The sequence below is a fragment of the Camelina sativa genome, chromosome 10, assembly GCF_000633955.1.
Source record: "Camelina sativa cultivar DH55 chromosome 10, Cs, whole genome shotgun sequence".
NCBI classification, from domain to species: domain Eukaryota; kingdom Viridiplantae; phylum Streptophyta; class Magnoliopsida; order Brassicales; family Brassicaceae; genus Camelina; species Camelina sativa.
The window spans coordinates 21,091,949-21,109,069 of NC_025694.1; the positions used below are offsets into that span (position 1 = coordinate 21,091,949).

The following is a 17,121-nucleotide window of genomic DNA, read 5'->3' on the forward strand; positions in this document are numbered from 1 at the left end:
ACTTTTAAGTTCCATGTCGCATACGATGTAATAACGTTTTTTATTTTTTTTGAATCTAATTTAATATATTTTCAAAAAAAAAAAAAAATCGATTTCTGCGACGACCAAAACCAATGTGTGGGGGTGTTTAGTTAATTTAGATTTTTGTCAGATTTTTTACTCTAGTGCACTTACTAAACAATCTTGATAAAAGTATATGTTTTATTTTAAAGATTAATCACTGATTTGGCTAACGGAACCGGCTAATTCGGGATGAAAAAAAAAAAGACTTAGTAAAACCAAAAAGAAAAAGATGTGTAAAACGAAAACGTAGAAAAAGTAAAATCTGACTTGGAATCTAAAGTTTTTTTTTTTGCTTTATTGGGTGTAGGAAAGACATTGACTTCAGCACTGATATTTGGTAGACTTTGAAGTTTGAACTTTGAAGCATTGATTTTTGGTAGACTTTGAAAAGTTGAAGGGAAGGGAGAAGACCCCAACATATAAAGTTTTGTTGAACACATAAACTATTCACCTAATTAATTTACAAATTATAGCAGCTCACTAAAACAAATTAAATAGAAAGAATCTATATATATATTTTTGAAGACATTTATGAAATAAATTCTAAAGTTCAAACCTATTTATAATTATGCCACTGTCATTAATTATTTATTTAATAAAAATTTGTAAAACTTGGGTTTGTCCAAAGTATTCTCTCTTAGGAAGACCCAAGCTCATGGCTATCCTCAATTAAATTCTTTCCATATTTGAGAATCTACATTCAAATTTCCAAACAATCTATTAACATATGTATGTAATTACATCTTTATTAGATCGAATTATTAGAAACAAAAAACACAAAGAAACAGAGTAATTTACCTCCGAACTATTCCAAAAGTTGAATAGATATGGAATTCTCGATTAGGATGTGATGAAATCGGTACTCTTTTTGTCTAATCTACTCAAAAATGAAATCATGAAATGACAACAGCTCGATTTGCTTTCTCTGACTTAAATAAAAGAGTTGGGCTTTAATGCTAAGGAAAGAAAAAAAGATATGGGAACATTGTTTTCCCAGATCTCACTTATTTAGTCGGTCGAGACCAAAATAAAAAAAAAAAAATTAACTTTCCCAATTGTAGAAGAAGAAGACACAACCCATATATTTCTCTCTATAACAAAAACTATTATTTAATTTAATTTGCTCATTGCTAACATATCTATATACACATACGTATCATACTAATAACAAAGGAAAAAATTAGTTTGGATAACCTAAAAGTTTTAAACATCGAAAATTAAAAGGATTATATGCACAACAAATAGATGAAACAAACTAAATTAACATGTCATAATATCGTATACGCATATAATTTATTTATTTTAAATAATTTTAGATACTATTATCTATACATTGCTAACCAAATAGACACATACAAAAAAATCGGTACAAACCTATAATATATTGTTCACTTAAAATTTATAAAACAGTATTTAAATTGTTTTAAAGTAAAAAATAGTCCTGTAGTGTACCGCGAGTGAATATCTAGTGATTATTATAACAAAAAAAGATTAGAAAAAAGTTCTCTCGCAGATAACACGACTCAAATTTTGTATAGACTATATGATATGATTCTTGAGGCTCTGATACCACTTGATATGATTCTTCCAAGGAATCGACACCTTCGAGTTGGTAGATAAAGACACTTTAATCAAAAGACAATGAAGCCTCAAGAATAAGGATGGTGGATTGAATGGTTGCACAAGAGTTGCGGAAAGACTCTTGATATACCGGTTTGATCTTTTCAGCCTCGCACCAAAAGGATCGGATCTCTCAGCCTCGCACCAAAGAGATTGGGGTTTTGACTATTGGAATCACACCAAGTAATCGATTTTGATTGTTGGAATCATACCAAGCAATCAGTTTTGTTCACAAAGAGCAGAAGAGAATCACTCTAAAAAAGATAAAGGTTTTGTAAAAAAGTTGGATTGAGTATTTCATTGCTCTTACATGAGTTTATATAGGAAAGAAAACTTGGTAACAAATCCAATTATTATTATTGACACTAACAACAATAAAGATAAACTAGGTAACAATCTGCACTATGTGCGGGATAAATCTATGCAGATAAACTTAGAGTTATGAATAAAGTTATTTTCTAGGATCTAAAAATTGTTTGTGTAAATATATATATATATATAACCATGAGTATATGTTTAGATCAAATTATTATGTATCATCTAAATATATGTATAACCCTCTCTTTCTTCAATTTATGCAAAATTTTCTATTTAAAAAAAAATTATTTTGTGTAAGAATATGTTTCATCCGTGAAATATTATACCAATGGTATTAAACAAGTCAATTCCCTGTAATAATAATTATTGTGATAATTTTACTTTGTAAACTTTAAATATGGGAATAATATTCAAAAATTTTAATAGGTGAATAAATTCCAGTTTTAAAAGCGTTTTGGATCTAATGATTTTATATTTTAATAATTACTGTTATAAATTGATTAAAATAAAATTTAAATTGAAATGTTTGATTTTTTAAATTAATTGTAAAGGAATATTCCTTAATCATTAAATGGCAATTATGTGTACATGCCATAAAAATGAGGACAATATGTGTATATTAATCCTTCTCTATTAATATTTAGGGGATAGTTGAATGAAGATTCAACTCTTGAAGTTTGCCTTCCCAAGAGTGTCCTTCCCAAGGTGTCCTACCCAAGGTGAGTTGAACTCCATTTTCGTCACTCCTCTTTGACCACAAAATAAAGTGATTATTTTGGGCTTTCTTGGACTTGAAATAGGCTCAAAGAGGGCTGGACTTGATAGACAATATCCCCATTAGAATTTTCCATGCTTTCTTTGGCCATAAGCTTTTGAATTAGGCCATTAAGTGTTTCAGGAAAATGGTTAAAATCAACCCCAACTATTTGCCAAACGCTTTTTTATACCTAAACTTCAATACCCTGCAAATAACAACTTGAACTATATTAAAATTCAAATTTGCTACCTAAACTATATAAATGTTGTCAATTTTAACCTCTGTTCGAACAATGTCAAATTAGAGTTTAACGATGTTGAGTCAGACGATTTGTGGTATCCACATGGCATTGGGAATGACCAAAACTAAGGTTTTTTGGTCATTTTTATGTGTGTTGTGGCAAGAAACAAAACGATGACAAAATACCCAAAAATGACCAAAACAATGTAGTTTTGGTAAGTCTTAGTGCTACGTTGAAGTCACAGACCGTCTGACTCAACATCATATACTCTGATTTAACATTGTTCGAATAGAGGTTGAAACTGACAATATTTTATATAGTTTAGGTAGCAAACTTGAATTTTAATATAGTTTAGGTTGCTATTTGGAGGGTGTTAAAGTTTGGGTATAAAAAAGCGTTTGAGAAATAGTTGGGGTTGATTTTAGCTGTTTTTCCTAACTGTTTCCTTGATCTTCTTAGCTCTTTGACTCCTTGATCCAATTTGCTACTGAGAAACAACATGGCTTGTACAATTTCTTGCCCTTGGGCTTAGTAGAAACACCTCTTGGTTGTCAAACATAATTCTGGAAGCTCTTAAACCAATTAGACCTAAAACTCTTCTAGTATAGAACTAGATTGACCTCCTTTAGCAAATGAAGTGTATCCTTGTAGTTTGTTGGCCAAATCTTGTGTTTTTGGGCTTGTTGGAAACATAAGAGATTCATTGACATCCTTCAACTGATTTCGTGTAGAAATTAATGCTGAGGTTGTCTGTGTAACACGATCTTTGGCTTAGACGCGAAACTGGGACACATACTATATTTGTTTTAATATTTTCATAAATAGGGTAACGACTCTTTGGTAATTTCTCTATGTTGGAGTCTACTCAGTATATTAATTGCTAATTTGCTATGTGTCACAGTCTTTACAGTGATTTTGACCCATGGTACACCGGAAGACAACATTTTTATAAAAAAAAACTAAATTTTTTAAAATTATATTTGTTTGTTAATTTTGTTTCTTTTGTGCAGTGTTTAAGATTGTATAATTATATTTTAAATGTTAATTCTGAAATTTGACCAGTTGTATTTATAATAATGTTACATTTTTACCATATCAAATTTCATATGGTCATAAAAATTTAAACTTTTAGTGTTTTTTAAATTTAACCCGTGAAAAGATTATTCTTATATTATTATATTTTTAAATTTTTAGTGTTTTAAATTTAAACTGTGTTTAATGTTTTTTTAGATTTAAGCCATAAAAGAATTATATCCGTAAAAGTAATTATGCAGTATACCGTTGATTAAACTGTATTATAATTACTCCAATTAGATTTAACCCATGAAATAATTGCTTTTACATTTTATATCAGCAAATTATTAACCATTAAAGATTTTAATTATTCATATCAAACAATATAGTTATTATTGAATATTAGTGTTTTTATAGAAAAAAACAATATTGTATAGATATTTTTCGGATGTGTTATTAAGTGTAATAAATTTCTAGATTTCTAAATTCGTTTAGAAAATTATAAACGAAATTGGTAGAAAAATTTTGGGAATCTAATTAACTTTTTTTGGTGCAATTTTTTAAGGATTAACTTTGTAAATAAGTATAACTTAAAGGATAGAACACCAAATGTACTTCAAAATGTTAATATAGATCACTAAAATAAGTTAAAATTAAATTTATATAAGATGTAAAAGCATTAGTAATAGAAAATAAAATAAAAGATATATATAAAAAATCATTTTCAATCATTTAAATATTTGTCCATTTTGCAAAACAATAAATTATATATATAACCTTTAACTATTTGCTTTTCAGTGCTAAGTTAATTGTTATCTTATATACTTTTAAAATGTAAGATAAATGTTATTCATTTAATATATCTATTTCCATTGCTCACTTCAAATATTTAAATATATTAGAAAAAAAGAAAATGGAAAATAATAATGAAATCTTGTATAAAATCTTGAATAAAAAGCCAACACTACAAAAAAACATGGATTTTACGACTATAGTTAGCGACTATATATGTAGTCTTCATTTTTGGCAACTAAGTAGCTACTATTTAGTGACTATTTTACGAATATAAATATTTGGTCGTATCTCAGTCGTTTTTTTGACGACTACATATCGTAGTCGCTAGTTTAGTCGTAATTTAGCGACTATTTTATGACTATATTTCATACCGAAATATGTGGTCGCTAAATAGTCACCAATTTAGTGACTAATATGCGACTCATAGTAAATGTTACTAAGAAGTCGCATATCAATCGCTATTTAAGAAAATCAAAATTTTCAAAATTTAACCCCTAACCAAACTCATAAATTCTAAATCTTAGAAATTAATTCAAAAATCATAAATTCAAAACTTAACCCCAAATCATAAACATATACCCCAACTCTGTACTTTAAACACTATGCCTTAAATTTTAAAAATTTATAATGCAGAATATATAGAAATTAAATTATAAACCATTTAACCAAAATATAACCATTATATATGTATGAAATAAAAGCCATACCTAAAACTATCTAGTGTATACATATAATTTAATCTTTCCAAAAACTATTTACTTATAAAATTTATAAATTAGTCATTGTAAAATCTAAAAAACTAATTGTTGACAAAAAAAAAAAAAAAACCTAAAACTAATATTTAGTCTGGGCCTTAAGAGGCTTTGTCTCACTTTGGGCTATGATATGAATCGAAATTTGGCCGACAAATAAAAAAAAACAATAAACAAACAAACAAACCAGCCTCTAGATATGTGCCTCCGTTCCTCTGACACTACACTTACAAAAAAAACTCATCATCACTCTCGAAACTCTTTCAGAGAAACTCTCACTCTCATTTCTTCGAATCGCGATGACTCTGTCCGGCCAAACCTCCAAATCTCGTCTTTCAAGTCTTCTTTACTGTCTCTAGTCACCTTCCCCTTTTCTCTATGTCTTTTGGAAGAAAACAATTAGACCTAACCCTCGTTTACTCTCCCTCTCACTCAATTATTTCATCTTCTCAATCTTTTGCTCAAAAACATTGAAGGAAACCACATATACTCATCGAAATCACTTGCTTTTTGGTCACCAATTCCACAAATTGGAAACCATGCTTCTCCTCCGACGAAATCCTCAAGGTACAGATTACAGAAGAAGATCTGTCTTATCTCGAAACAACACTGGCGACGCCAGCACCTCTCATGTTCATCTGATATTTAGAATTCTTTCCCGGCGAGAAAGACAATTGAAAACCCTATGTTTGGATCTAAAAATTTAACTGTCATTTATTTGTTTTTGTTTGTGTTCTTTGAAGGGGATTTGAGGAACCGAAATCGACAAGGGGATTGATGATGGAAGGAAGAAGAATCATAGCAAACCCTAGACCTTGTGGCGGTAGAAGTGTTGTCGCAAAGAAGAGGTCTCGTCCCGATGGATTCGTCAACAGCGGTAAAAAGCTTAACGCCGAGAAATCTCGCCTCATATGGATCGAGCTTTCTCAATCAGCACCACTCAAGAGAGATTCTGAGACATGCGTCTCGTGGTATGTTGTATCATCTTCTTCTGATTTCTGATTTCGATTTTGGTTAATTTTGGTATGTTGGGTCCGATAAGATTTCGTTTCTATTTAATTCTTGAGATACAGTTGTTGGAGAAAAGTAGATAGATTGAGGTTTTATATTCAAATCATAGACAATGTTTGATTGAAACCATTCATAAGATCATGTACTCCTCTGCAGGACGATGTCATGATTAGAATATATGCTAACTGGTGCTACTGAACCAAACCTGTTTGCATTATGTGAGAAAAAGAGGGATGGTCACACCACTAAGCTTCACAGCTTTGGAGTGTCTTTGCAGCTTCAGTTGTAAGTTTCTTCTTCTTTTTCTTAAATATGAAAGTTGGTATCTTTAGTTTATGTTATGTATGTTTTATTTTCAGCTCTTTCTTATTTTCTATGTTTGAACCAAAGCCGGACTATTTATAATATCTCGAAGGTTCTTTGTTTTTGGTGATTTCAGTCTCTAAAAATGAAATTTTCTGATCATGTCCTGTTGTTCTTAGGTCGAAGATGATGTTTGGCTTACAGAGAAAGCCACAGCCAAGCACACTCTTCGACAGAGCTCATGATGTACAACTTTATTTCAGAGCGGAAGGTAAACTTTCATTTGGTACAATATATTTACTCTGCTACTTATTGCTGTGAGTCTTTTATTAATTCATTCAGAGAGTAATTTGTTTGCCAGCCAGTCATTTGTGTCCCCATGATACCTTTTTTGTTTGTTTGTTCTGAAGGTACTTGAAGAAATGAGTTGCTCTGGGAACATTAGTGGGAATTACTTAGGCTTCAATGATGGAATACAAAGCAATTGAGAATGTGCTACAAACCATTTATTATGTAGCTGTTCATCTATTTTTTTTTTCTAATTATGTTTTTTGAGGATGAAGTATTCTTATTTTTAATTATGATTTTTAATTTTATTTTGTAATACAGTTTTTTTTATAATCATGGTTTATAATAATAAATATAGTATTCAAAAAATCATTATTCACTATTTAAATATATTTAAAATTTTTAATAATATATATTTATAATTTGTATAAATACTGTATAAATACAATAATGTATAAATACTTAAATACAACTATAGTCGGTAATTAGTCACTAATTTTGATGACTATTTTACGACTAATGTTCGTTATCGTAAAATTAGTCGTAAATTTAGCGACTAAGCTTACGACTGCGAACATTAGTTGTAACGTAGTCATTATTTAGCTACTAATTTATGGCTAATTTTTCTTACCGACTAATGATTTCGACAACTGGTTTTAGTTTTTATTAGGTCGTAAAACTCCATTTACCGACTAAATAGTGATTAATAGTGCAGTCGTTAATCATTCCATGCTTTCTTGTAGTGCAATAGAGAATTTTTTTATTACTTTTAAAATGGTATAGATTTCATGGAGTGTTATATGCATTTAATTAGTTCTTTTGTTGCATATCTTCTGTGGATGATCATGCTTGGCGAGTTTCTGTAATCGCCATGGTATAGATAACAATTTTTCTATTACTTTTAAAATGGTATAGATTTTATGGAGTGATATATGCATTTAAAATGGTATAGATTTTATGGAGTGATGTATGCATTTAAAATGGTATAGATTTCGTGGAGTGATGTATTGCATTTAACTCATTCAATTTTTTTTATTACTTTTAAAATGGTATAGATTTCATGGAGTGATGTATGCATTTAATTAGTTCTTTTGTTGTCAAAAAAAAGGATGTATGCATTTAATTAATTCAAATCTAATTATCTCTTTAGTCTTTACATACCATCCCTTAGACCAATAATATTTTGTAACCTATGATTTATGGACCAGAAAGTAATATCCTTATCTCCAAATTCTTTTCTTCAAAGAAATATATATAAGATCTTCAGCTTATTTATAAATAGATGAACTAATCAATTATCTTACAGAGGACATTAAGAAGGAAACTAGAAAACGTGAAAGTATGGAGAGGACACCTTCACTTATATTCCATCTTAGCTTGCTTATTATATTCGTCTCAGGTACTTTATATATTTAGTATACTTTCAATTGTTATATTCCATTAGATAAAATAGAAATTACAGACATATGTCACACTCACATGGAAATGGATGAAAAGAAAAGGAATAACATTTTCTCTTAAAAATATTCTTATTGTTATGTTGAAATTTAATACGGTGTACAATATTGTTCTAGTTGTGAATCAGACAAGAGCAGATTCATGCAACGACAACTTAGGCACATGCACTTACGAGGGGGTGCCACTTTCACCCCCTTCACCCCTTTCACCCCTTTCACCCCTCAAAGTTTGCATCGGTGTAGTTAAAAGAATGTGCAGTTACGTTTGTCCTGAGAAATGTTGTAATGCGAACTGCGCACAAAAATATAAAGGTGGGCGTGGATTTTGTAATCCCTTTGGTAATATAGTTTTGTGCCAATGTCAGTACCCTTGCTAAAACTGGTTGAAATTTTTTGAAAAAACAATTGTCTTTCTTTTCATCTTTTGTTATTGTAAGTTCAATAATCTTATATAATAAAGAAGGATTCTGAAATGATCCGAACCTTTTTTTTTTAAATAATAATAATAATAAATAAATAAATAAATAAACTACAACTAGTTGAAACGATAATAATCAACCCAAACCACAAAACATCATTTAAACAAGCCATAACCATCTTAAACACCGGAAACGTACAAACAATACCAAACCAGCATATCCTTAATACAATAACATTCCTAACCATTCTATCCAACAACCTATCATAACTCTAACCAAGGTTCCAACATATAACCATAAATAACCAACAACATACAAATGAGACCCTAGATCATCCTCCTCCTCATCGCCTTGATTCCACGTTCACACTTGCCTTTACCTGCACCGCAAACACAAATTGAGATGCATGAGTATTTAATAAACACTCAGTGACACCATCCTCCCATCTACTGGGCTATACACACAAGCAACTGAGATTCTATTATTAAAGCCAACAACCAAAACACAAACAACACAACAAACCAGGAAAACAAGACTCGGTCAAGTCTGGTGTCGACCGACACTAAGTCGGTGTCGACCAACACTAAGTCGGTGTCGACCAACACTAAGTCGGTGTCGACCAACGCTAACGCGTCACTGGTGTCGACCGAAACTAAGTCGGTGTCGACCGACGCTAACGCGTCACTGGTGTCGACCAACACTAGGTCGGTGTCGTCGAAGCCGAACGACGAACCTCCGTTCCAAACCCTCCCAAACTCTTCCAAACTTCTCAGGAACCTATGGGAACATGAAAACAACCAACCCTCACAAGCAAAACACCACAAACACAAAGAAACAGCCAAAACAACAGAGATCTCAGGTTTAGATCAGCCATGGTCAAGCACTCACCTCTTTTGCAGGAAGATTCTCACTCAACAACAACGAATCCAACACTTAGAAGCCTTCTCTTTCGTTCCTAACACAAGATCTTCACTCCACATCAATAGATCTCTCAAGAACAACAAAGGATCTCACAAATCTCTCTCAAAAACGTTTTCTCCTTCTGCTTCTCTGTCCAAAAACGGCTAAAAGGACGAAATAAGTCGAGTTCCCCTTTTAAACTAGCCCAATCGGTGTTTTGTAGGCTGTCCGGTAGGCCCATAATGCAATATCTAGCTTGAATGCCCAATCCTTTTTTGTGATTCCCACAATCCTGGCCAAAATCGCCTTGATCTGTTTATTACTTACGTCCACTTGTCCGTTAGTTTGTGGGTGGTAAGATGTTGCGACTTTATGCTTGATCTCGTGTTTCGTTAACAAGCTATCGAAAAATATATTAATGAAGTGGGTTCCTCCATCATTGATTACCACTCTTGGGAAAATGATGTTTTTGAACATTTTCAATACGACCTTGTGAACATTTGTCGGGCTGGCTATTGCTTCGACCCATTTTGATACATAGTCCACTGCTACCAGGATGTACACATTTCCATTCGAGGGTGGGTTGAAAGGTCCCATGAAATCTATTCCCCAAACATCGAAAACCTCGACTTCTAAGATCGGTTGTTGAGGCATCTCATTCTTCCTACTGATGTTACCCATTTTCTGGCAAGGATCACACCTTGTTATGAAGAGCTGTGCGTCTTTGAACATGGTTGGTCACCATAGACCAGCTTGGAGTATCTTTTGCACGGTTTTGAAGGTGGCGAAATGACCTCCATAGGTGGACCCATGACAGTGCTCTAGTACCCCTCAGACTTCTTCCTCAACTATACATCGTCTGAACAGGCCATCCATCCCTTTTTTGTGCAAGTAAGGCTCATCCCAATAATAGCTGTTGATATCCCTGAAGAACTTCTTCTTTTTGTGAGGATCGTAGTCCTTAGAAATTTCTCCGCAAACCATGTAGTTCACGAAGTTAGAGTACCAAGGTAAATTGGTTGACTCGATTGCCATGAATTCGATCAACCCTGTTGACTCGGGGATCGAGTGAGCTATCGTGTGCCTGATCGTGTGTCTTATTTCTTCCAAGAAGTCGATGTGCATTAGTCTCTCTTCAGGCATTGAGTCATCTATTGGAAGTGGATCTTCAATTCTCATTCTAGACAAATGGTCTGCCACTCCGTTCTAGATTCCTTTCTTATCCAGGATCTCTATGTTGAATTTTTGCAGAAGAAAAATCCATCTGAGGAGCCTAGGTTTGGTGTCCTTTTTTGAGTAAATGTAGCTTAGGGCGGCATGATCTGTATAAACAACCACTTTTGATCCAACCAAATAACTCCGGAATTTCTCAAACGCAAAAAATACAACAAGGATTTCCTTTTCATGTGTTGCATACCTTGTCTGGGCATCGTCCATGGTTCTGCTGGCATAGTAGATCACATGGAGCTTTTTATCTATCCTCTGGCCAAGTACTGCCCCCACTTGCGTAATCTGACGCGTCACACATGATCTCGAAAGGATGGTCCCAATTAGGAGCTTGAACTATTGGTCCACTCACTAAAGCTTCCTTTATCTTGTTGAAGGCATCTAAAAAATCCTTGTCGACGGTAAATTCTGCTTCCTTGTAGAGGAGTCGTGTTAACGGTCGGGCGATCTTAGAGAAGTCTTTGATAAATCGCCTGTAGAATCCTGCGTCACCTAGGAAACTTCTGACGTCTTTCACGGATTTAGGAGGTTGCAGTTGAACCATCACTTCTATTTTAGCCTTGTCAACCTCTATCCCTTTTTCTGAGATCTTGTGGCCTAGGACTATCCATTCTTGAAACATAAAATGGCACTTTTCCCAATTCAGCACTAGATTGGTTTCTTCGTACCTTTTGAACACCTTACAGAGGTTTGAGAGACATGATGAGAATTAGGCTCCATATACTGAAAAGTCATCCTTGAAGACCTCCACCATCTCCTCTATTAAATCCGAGAAGATGGATGTCATGCATCTTCGGAATGTTGCGGGAGCATTGCACAAACCAAATGGCATCCTCTTATAGGCAAATGTACCATAAAGGCAGGTGAACATCGTCTTCTCCTGGTCGGCAGGGTGTATAGGGATTTGAAAAAATCCACTATACCCGTCAAATAAACAGTAGTAGGGGTGGTTAGCGAGCCGTTCCAGCATCTGGTCTATGAAGGTCAGAGGAAAATGGTCTTTCCTAGAGGCTGCATTAAGCTTCTTATAGTTAATACACATCCGATGACCTGTTATCATCCTCGTGGGAATCAGCTCATCGTTCTCGTGGGAATCAGCTCCACCTTTCTATGGAACGCAGTGTATTGGTGACACCCAAGTGCTGTCAGAGATGGGGTAGATGACTCCAGCATCGAGCAACTTCATAATTTCCTTCTTCACCACTTCCTTCTGGTTTGGGTTTAGTCTACGCTGAGGTTCTACACTGGAATATGATTCATCTTCTAGGTTTATCCGGTGGGTGCAGAGATCAGGGGATATACCCTTGATGTCGTTTAGAGTGTAGCCTATTGCCCCTCTATAATATCTCAACTGAGTGCGGAGCAATTTCAGCTCTTTTTCAGGTAAGCTAGAATTAACAAAAACCGGATAAGTTGAGTTAGGTCCCAAGAAAGCGTACCTTAGCCCAGATGGGAGAGGTTTGAGTTCTACTTTAGGCGCCTTTGACTCGGACCAGTCCTTGGTGGCTTGTAGGTGTGATTCAGAGTGGTGCTTAATCACCTTGCTCGGTGTGTTGGTCGCGGTAGTGATCGGGTTGATGACCGGGTGGTCTGGTGTTGAACAGCTGCATGACATGACGCAGGAGGTAATCAAAGAGTTGCGCAAGCTTTGGTTGGTGAGCATCATCTTCTCCTCTTCAGCTTCTCCCGAATCTTCACTTAGCTCTGGTTCGATGACTTCCCGATAGGTATCGAGCAATTCCTTATAGAGCTCCGTTTCTTGGTGTAATAATCCCTCCTCGCTATCTTTTGTTAGTGTTGTTTGTAAACAATACCCGATTGTTACTTCCTCACACGTTTCCTCACGCAGTTTTTCTAGTTCCTCTATCCAGAAAGTTTGTCCCGCGATTGTGGGGATTTTCATAGTTTCCCGAATATCAAACTGCATATTGAGGTCTTCCCCAAGCTTCAGATCGATCTTCCTGTTCCTCACATCTATCATTGCTCCTGCGGTGGCTAAAAATGGTCGTCCTAATATAAGCGGATCCCTTGGTTCTACGTCCATTTCCAAAACCACAAAGTCGGTTGGTACGTCCACTGATTTTACCTTGACCGGCAGATCTTCCAACACTCCACTTGGCAACCTTATAGTTCGGTCTGCTAGAACTAGTTGTATATCGGTGGGTTTGAATTTCTCAAACTCAAGGCTTTTGGCTACAATTAGAGTCATTAAGCTGACTGATGCTCCCAAGTCACAGAGGCATCTTCTGAACTTCAAAGGGCCAATCGTGCAAGGTAATGTGAATGACCCCGGATCGCTCAGTTTCTTAGGTGCAACAGTCCTTTGGATTATAACACTGCACTCGTGATTGAGTATGACCATTCCTTGGACCTGCTTGATCCGTTCCATCATCGCATCCTTCAGGAATTTCTGGTAGGGAGGTATCATGGTGAAAGCGTCCAGTAGAGGCATGCGGAGTTTGAGTTCCTGCATTTGTTTTTTGAACAACGCCTTATACTTCTCAAGATGTTCCTTGCGAAACCGTCCAGGAAATGGCAATGATGGCTTGTAAGGTGGAGGGATGAATCGTCTCTTTTTCTGTTTTTCTCCTCCTGGTTTGTCTGTAGGTGGTGGGATTACAGGAGTGTCGACCCGATCATCAGTCCGGGTGGGATGATGCGGTAAAGGGTTGGGCTGCTTTGGTGGGTGAGTAGGATTGGGCGGCTCACAGAGGTCCTCCCCATCTAAGTCATTTCTGTCCACAGGAATGGTAGGTGGTGCCACCCTAGGTGGTAGGTTGCGTCCACTCCGTAGTGCTATAGCGAGTGCAGACTCCCGACTCGTTGAAGTTGAAGCCGATTTATCAGTGAGCAGCTGAATTCGAGAGCTTAAAGCATCAAATCGGTTGTGGATTTGCTGATAATTGGTTGATAACCGTCTTGCAAGGTCATCGAATCTTGTATTGATTTGCACCGCCTTGGTTTTCTGATTTGATAGCACTTGGTGCATCAGTGAGCTCAAATCGAGGTATGAGGAAGTGTGTGAAGTGGTTGGATTGAGATACTCGTATTGTGGATGTAGGCACTGTGTCCTACTTTGAGAACGTCGTGGTTTTTGATAAAGTGCACGGCCTCTAACTGTGCATTCTCCCCATCTTGTTGCAGAAATTGCTCTTTTTCTTGGATGGCATGGACATGCTGCTGCTGCCTCAGGAGTTTATCCAGCTTGTCATTAAGGGCGTTCATGTCCCTCTTGTACTTGGCGTCATCCTCTCCAGTAGATCACACAACGTGATTGTATTCCTCATTGTAATGGCCATCAGAATGAGATAAGTTCTCAACTAGATCCCATCCTTCGTCGACATCCTTGTTGTGGAAGTGACCATTGCTTGCGGTGTCCAGAAGCATCTGTATTTTTGGGACCACACCTCGGTATAGCGTACTTAGCAATAAAGAATTGTTGAAGCCATGATGAGGGCATCGGGTGGTGTATCCCTTGAAACGTTCCCAAGCTTCACTGAACATCTCATTGTTCTTCTGAACAAAGCCAGATATATCATTTCGCAGCCTTGCAGTTCTGGAGTTGGAGAAGAATTTGGCTAGAAACGCCCTCTTGCATGCTTCCCAGGTGGTGATGGACTCCTTGGGGGAGTGATTTCTCCCAGATGTGTGCTTTGTCTCCCAGAGAGAATGGGAAAAGCCTGAGCTTGAATCCATCTTCACTTAGTCCATTTATTTTAGTTAGGCTACAGAGCCTATCAAACTCATCCATATGGTCCAATAGATGCAAAAATGAAGGATATTCACAGTGAAGAAGAGCTTTGGAAGTATAGAACATGTTGCACAAGGTGTTGTTCTTTCCTGCTAAGCTTGTGTATGGTCACACCCACACTGTGATTCGATCAAAGAGCTACTTGTTGTTCGAATTCTTGACTATCAATGTCCTATTGCCCAACATATAGTTGTGGATGCAAGAAGAATCAAAATGCCTACACACATGAAGCTATTTCAATAGGCGACAAGATTGATCATCAAAGTGATTAAGGATGCGAAGCATTGTTAGCAGGTAAGTGATTCTCATAACTCATTATAATGTTGTGATACATATGTTTGTTTTTGACTTAGTTGATCACTCAAGTTGGGGGAGAATTATTCTGGTTCTGGTTATTGTTATAATTCTAATCAACACCTAATGTTAAGGAGTTCTGGATTTATGGGGGAGAATCCTTGTAGCTATTTGGTTTAGGGGGAGAACCATTTTTTATGGGGGAGGCTTAATTGATTAATTGGTTGATCCTAGGTTGCTAATGATTGAGAATATGCCAATTGATTAAGTCTGATTAGAGAGCTATGAAGAATATGGTTTCCGCTGCAGCCCGCTGGGGTTTCTGATTGTTAGGTCCTTAATCATAGTTCTGTTTGAACAAGTGTGTGACTGTTTGCTAGATAATGATTGTTGTTTTTTGTCTAGTTGTTGCTTGTTCTGTTTTTGGCTTGTGTTTGTTGGAGTGTCTTTTCTGGATGAACCAGAGAGATGCTTGAGTATCAACATCAGTCAAAAAGGGGGAAATTGTAAATGCAGATTCTGGAACAACTCGCTGTGAGGAACAAGTCGTTGTGCCGAACAGAGTGTTGTATCAATCAGGAAGCTGCATCAGATCACAGACGTTCGAGGTGCTGACGTGGATGTGTGAGCTGACATGACAAGACGTGAGTGGATGTGATGATGTGTCGAGGAAAGCTGATGACGTGGCATTGAAGATAGAGACGAGATTGGTCTTGGAGATATGAAGAATATTTTCCATAGAAAATTAAGGAAAGGATAAACTTGAGCAGTAAGCAGATTCCTTATCCTTGGAGATATGAAGAATATTCTCTACAATAAATAAGGAAAAGATAAGGATGAGAGCAAACAATTTCCTTATCCCTTGATACTTGGAGATTTGCCTTCTAGGGTTTCTCAAGTTGTATATATATATTATAGGAATAGGCCACAAGCCAATTTGAGCACTATAGAATATTGATACAGTTGTAAATTTCGAAGCCAGAAAAATAAGGCTTAGAATATGTGTTCCCAGTTCTCTGTGACGTTAATCAGGGAGGTGATTAAGTGAGCAAAGAATTGTTTTTCTTTCTCTTAGATCTACACTGGTGAGAGTCTAGATAGAAAAGATATAGGGTTGGTTTTCTTCTCTCATAGATAAAAAGAGAGAGGGTTGTTTTCTTCTCTTAGATCTACATAGGGTGTTGTGTTAGATAGAAAAGAGAAAGTTTCAGATTCATTCTTAGTCGGGATCAATCCTATTGGGTAGAATAGGTTGAGTAAGGGCCGAAACAAAATTGTATCATTGTTAGAGATAAATTTTGTTAGTAAGATTGAAGAGAAAAGCGTTGGTTTGGCGCGTTCCGAGTGTATAACAATGTGTTGTTTTAACCGAGTCAAAACTAATCTAATCATAAATACCTGTTTTTGTTTTCAATTTAAACTCGAAACCAATCAAAAAGAGAATCTTGCAAACAAAAAAAAACACTGGCATGGATCCGACTCAAAAAAAACACTGGATGTTTTGAAAATTAAAAATTGCTTTGCTGTGATTCGTTTCTAGAGTTGTTCGGTTTTGGTTCTCGTAATGGTTACTTAAATGTGAAAGGGAGGCAGATTCACGAACATGTACATATCTAAGCATCGAAGCAAAGTTCAAAAACACAGATATGAGGTAGGATAAAATATTGTCACTGACGTTAGGATTAAAAGATGGGAAACTGTTGGTGGAGGAAGCCTGACGTGTTGATGGTGGCGGTGGAGAAGATGAAACCATTGCCGGAGGAGGAAAACGTGGAAGAAAAAGAATATGTATGTGTGTATGTATATATTTTTATTTATTCACAAATTTAATTAATTAATGTATATGCTTTTTTACATTTGTATTGAGTTTTATAAAATATTTTAATGTTTATATATTATTTGGATTAATTA

General features: G+C 35.5%; 1 long non-coding RNA gene across 1 annotated transcript; it reads left to right on the plus strand.

Annotated features, from left to right (window-relative positions):
- Positions 5,775-7,456, plus strand: LOC104719499. Its single transcript, XR_756627.2, has 5 exons — positions 5,775-6,127; positions 6,304-6,531; positions 6,728-6,856; positions 7,054-7,145; positions 7,285-7,456. It is a non-coding gene; the product is annotated as an uncharacterized LOC104719499 (long non-coding RNA).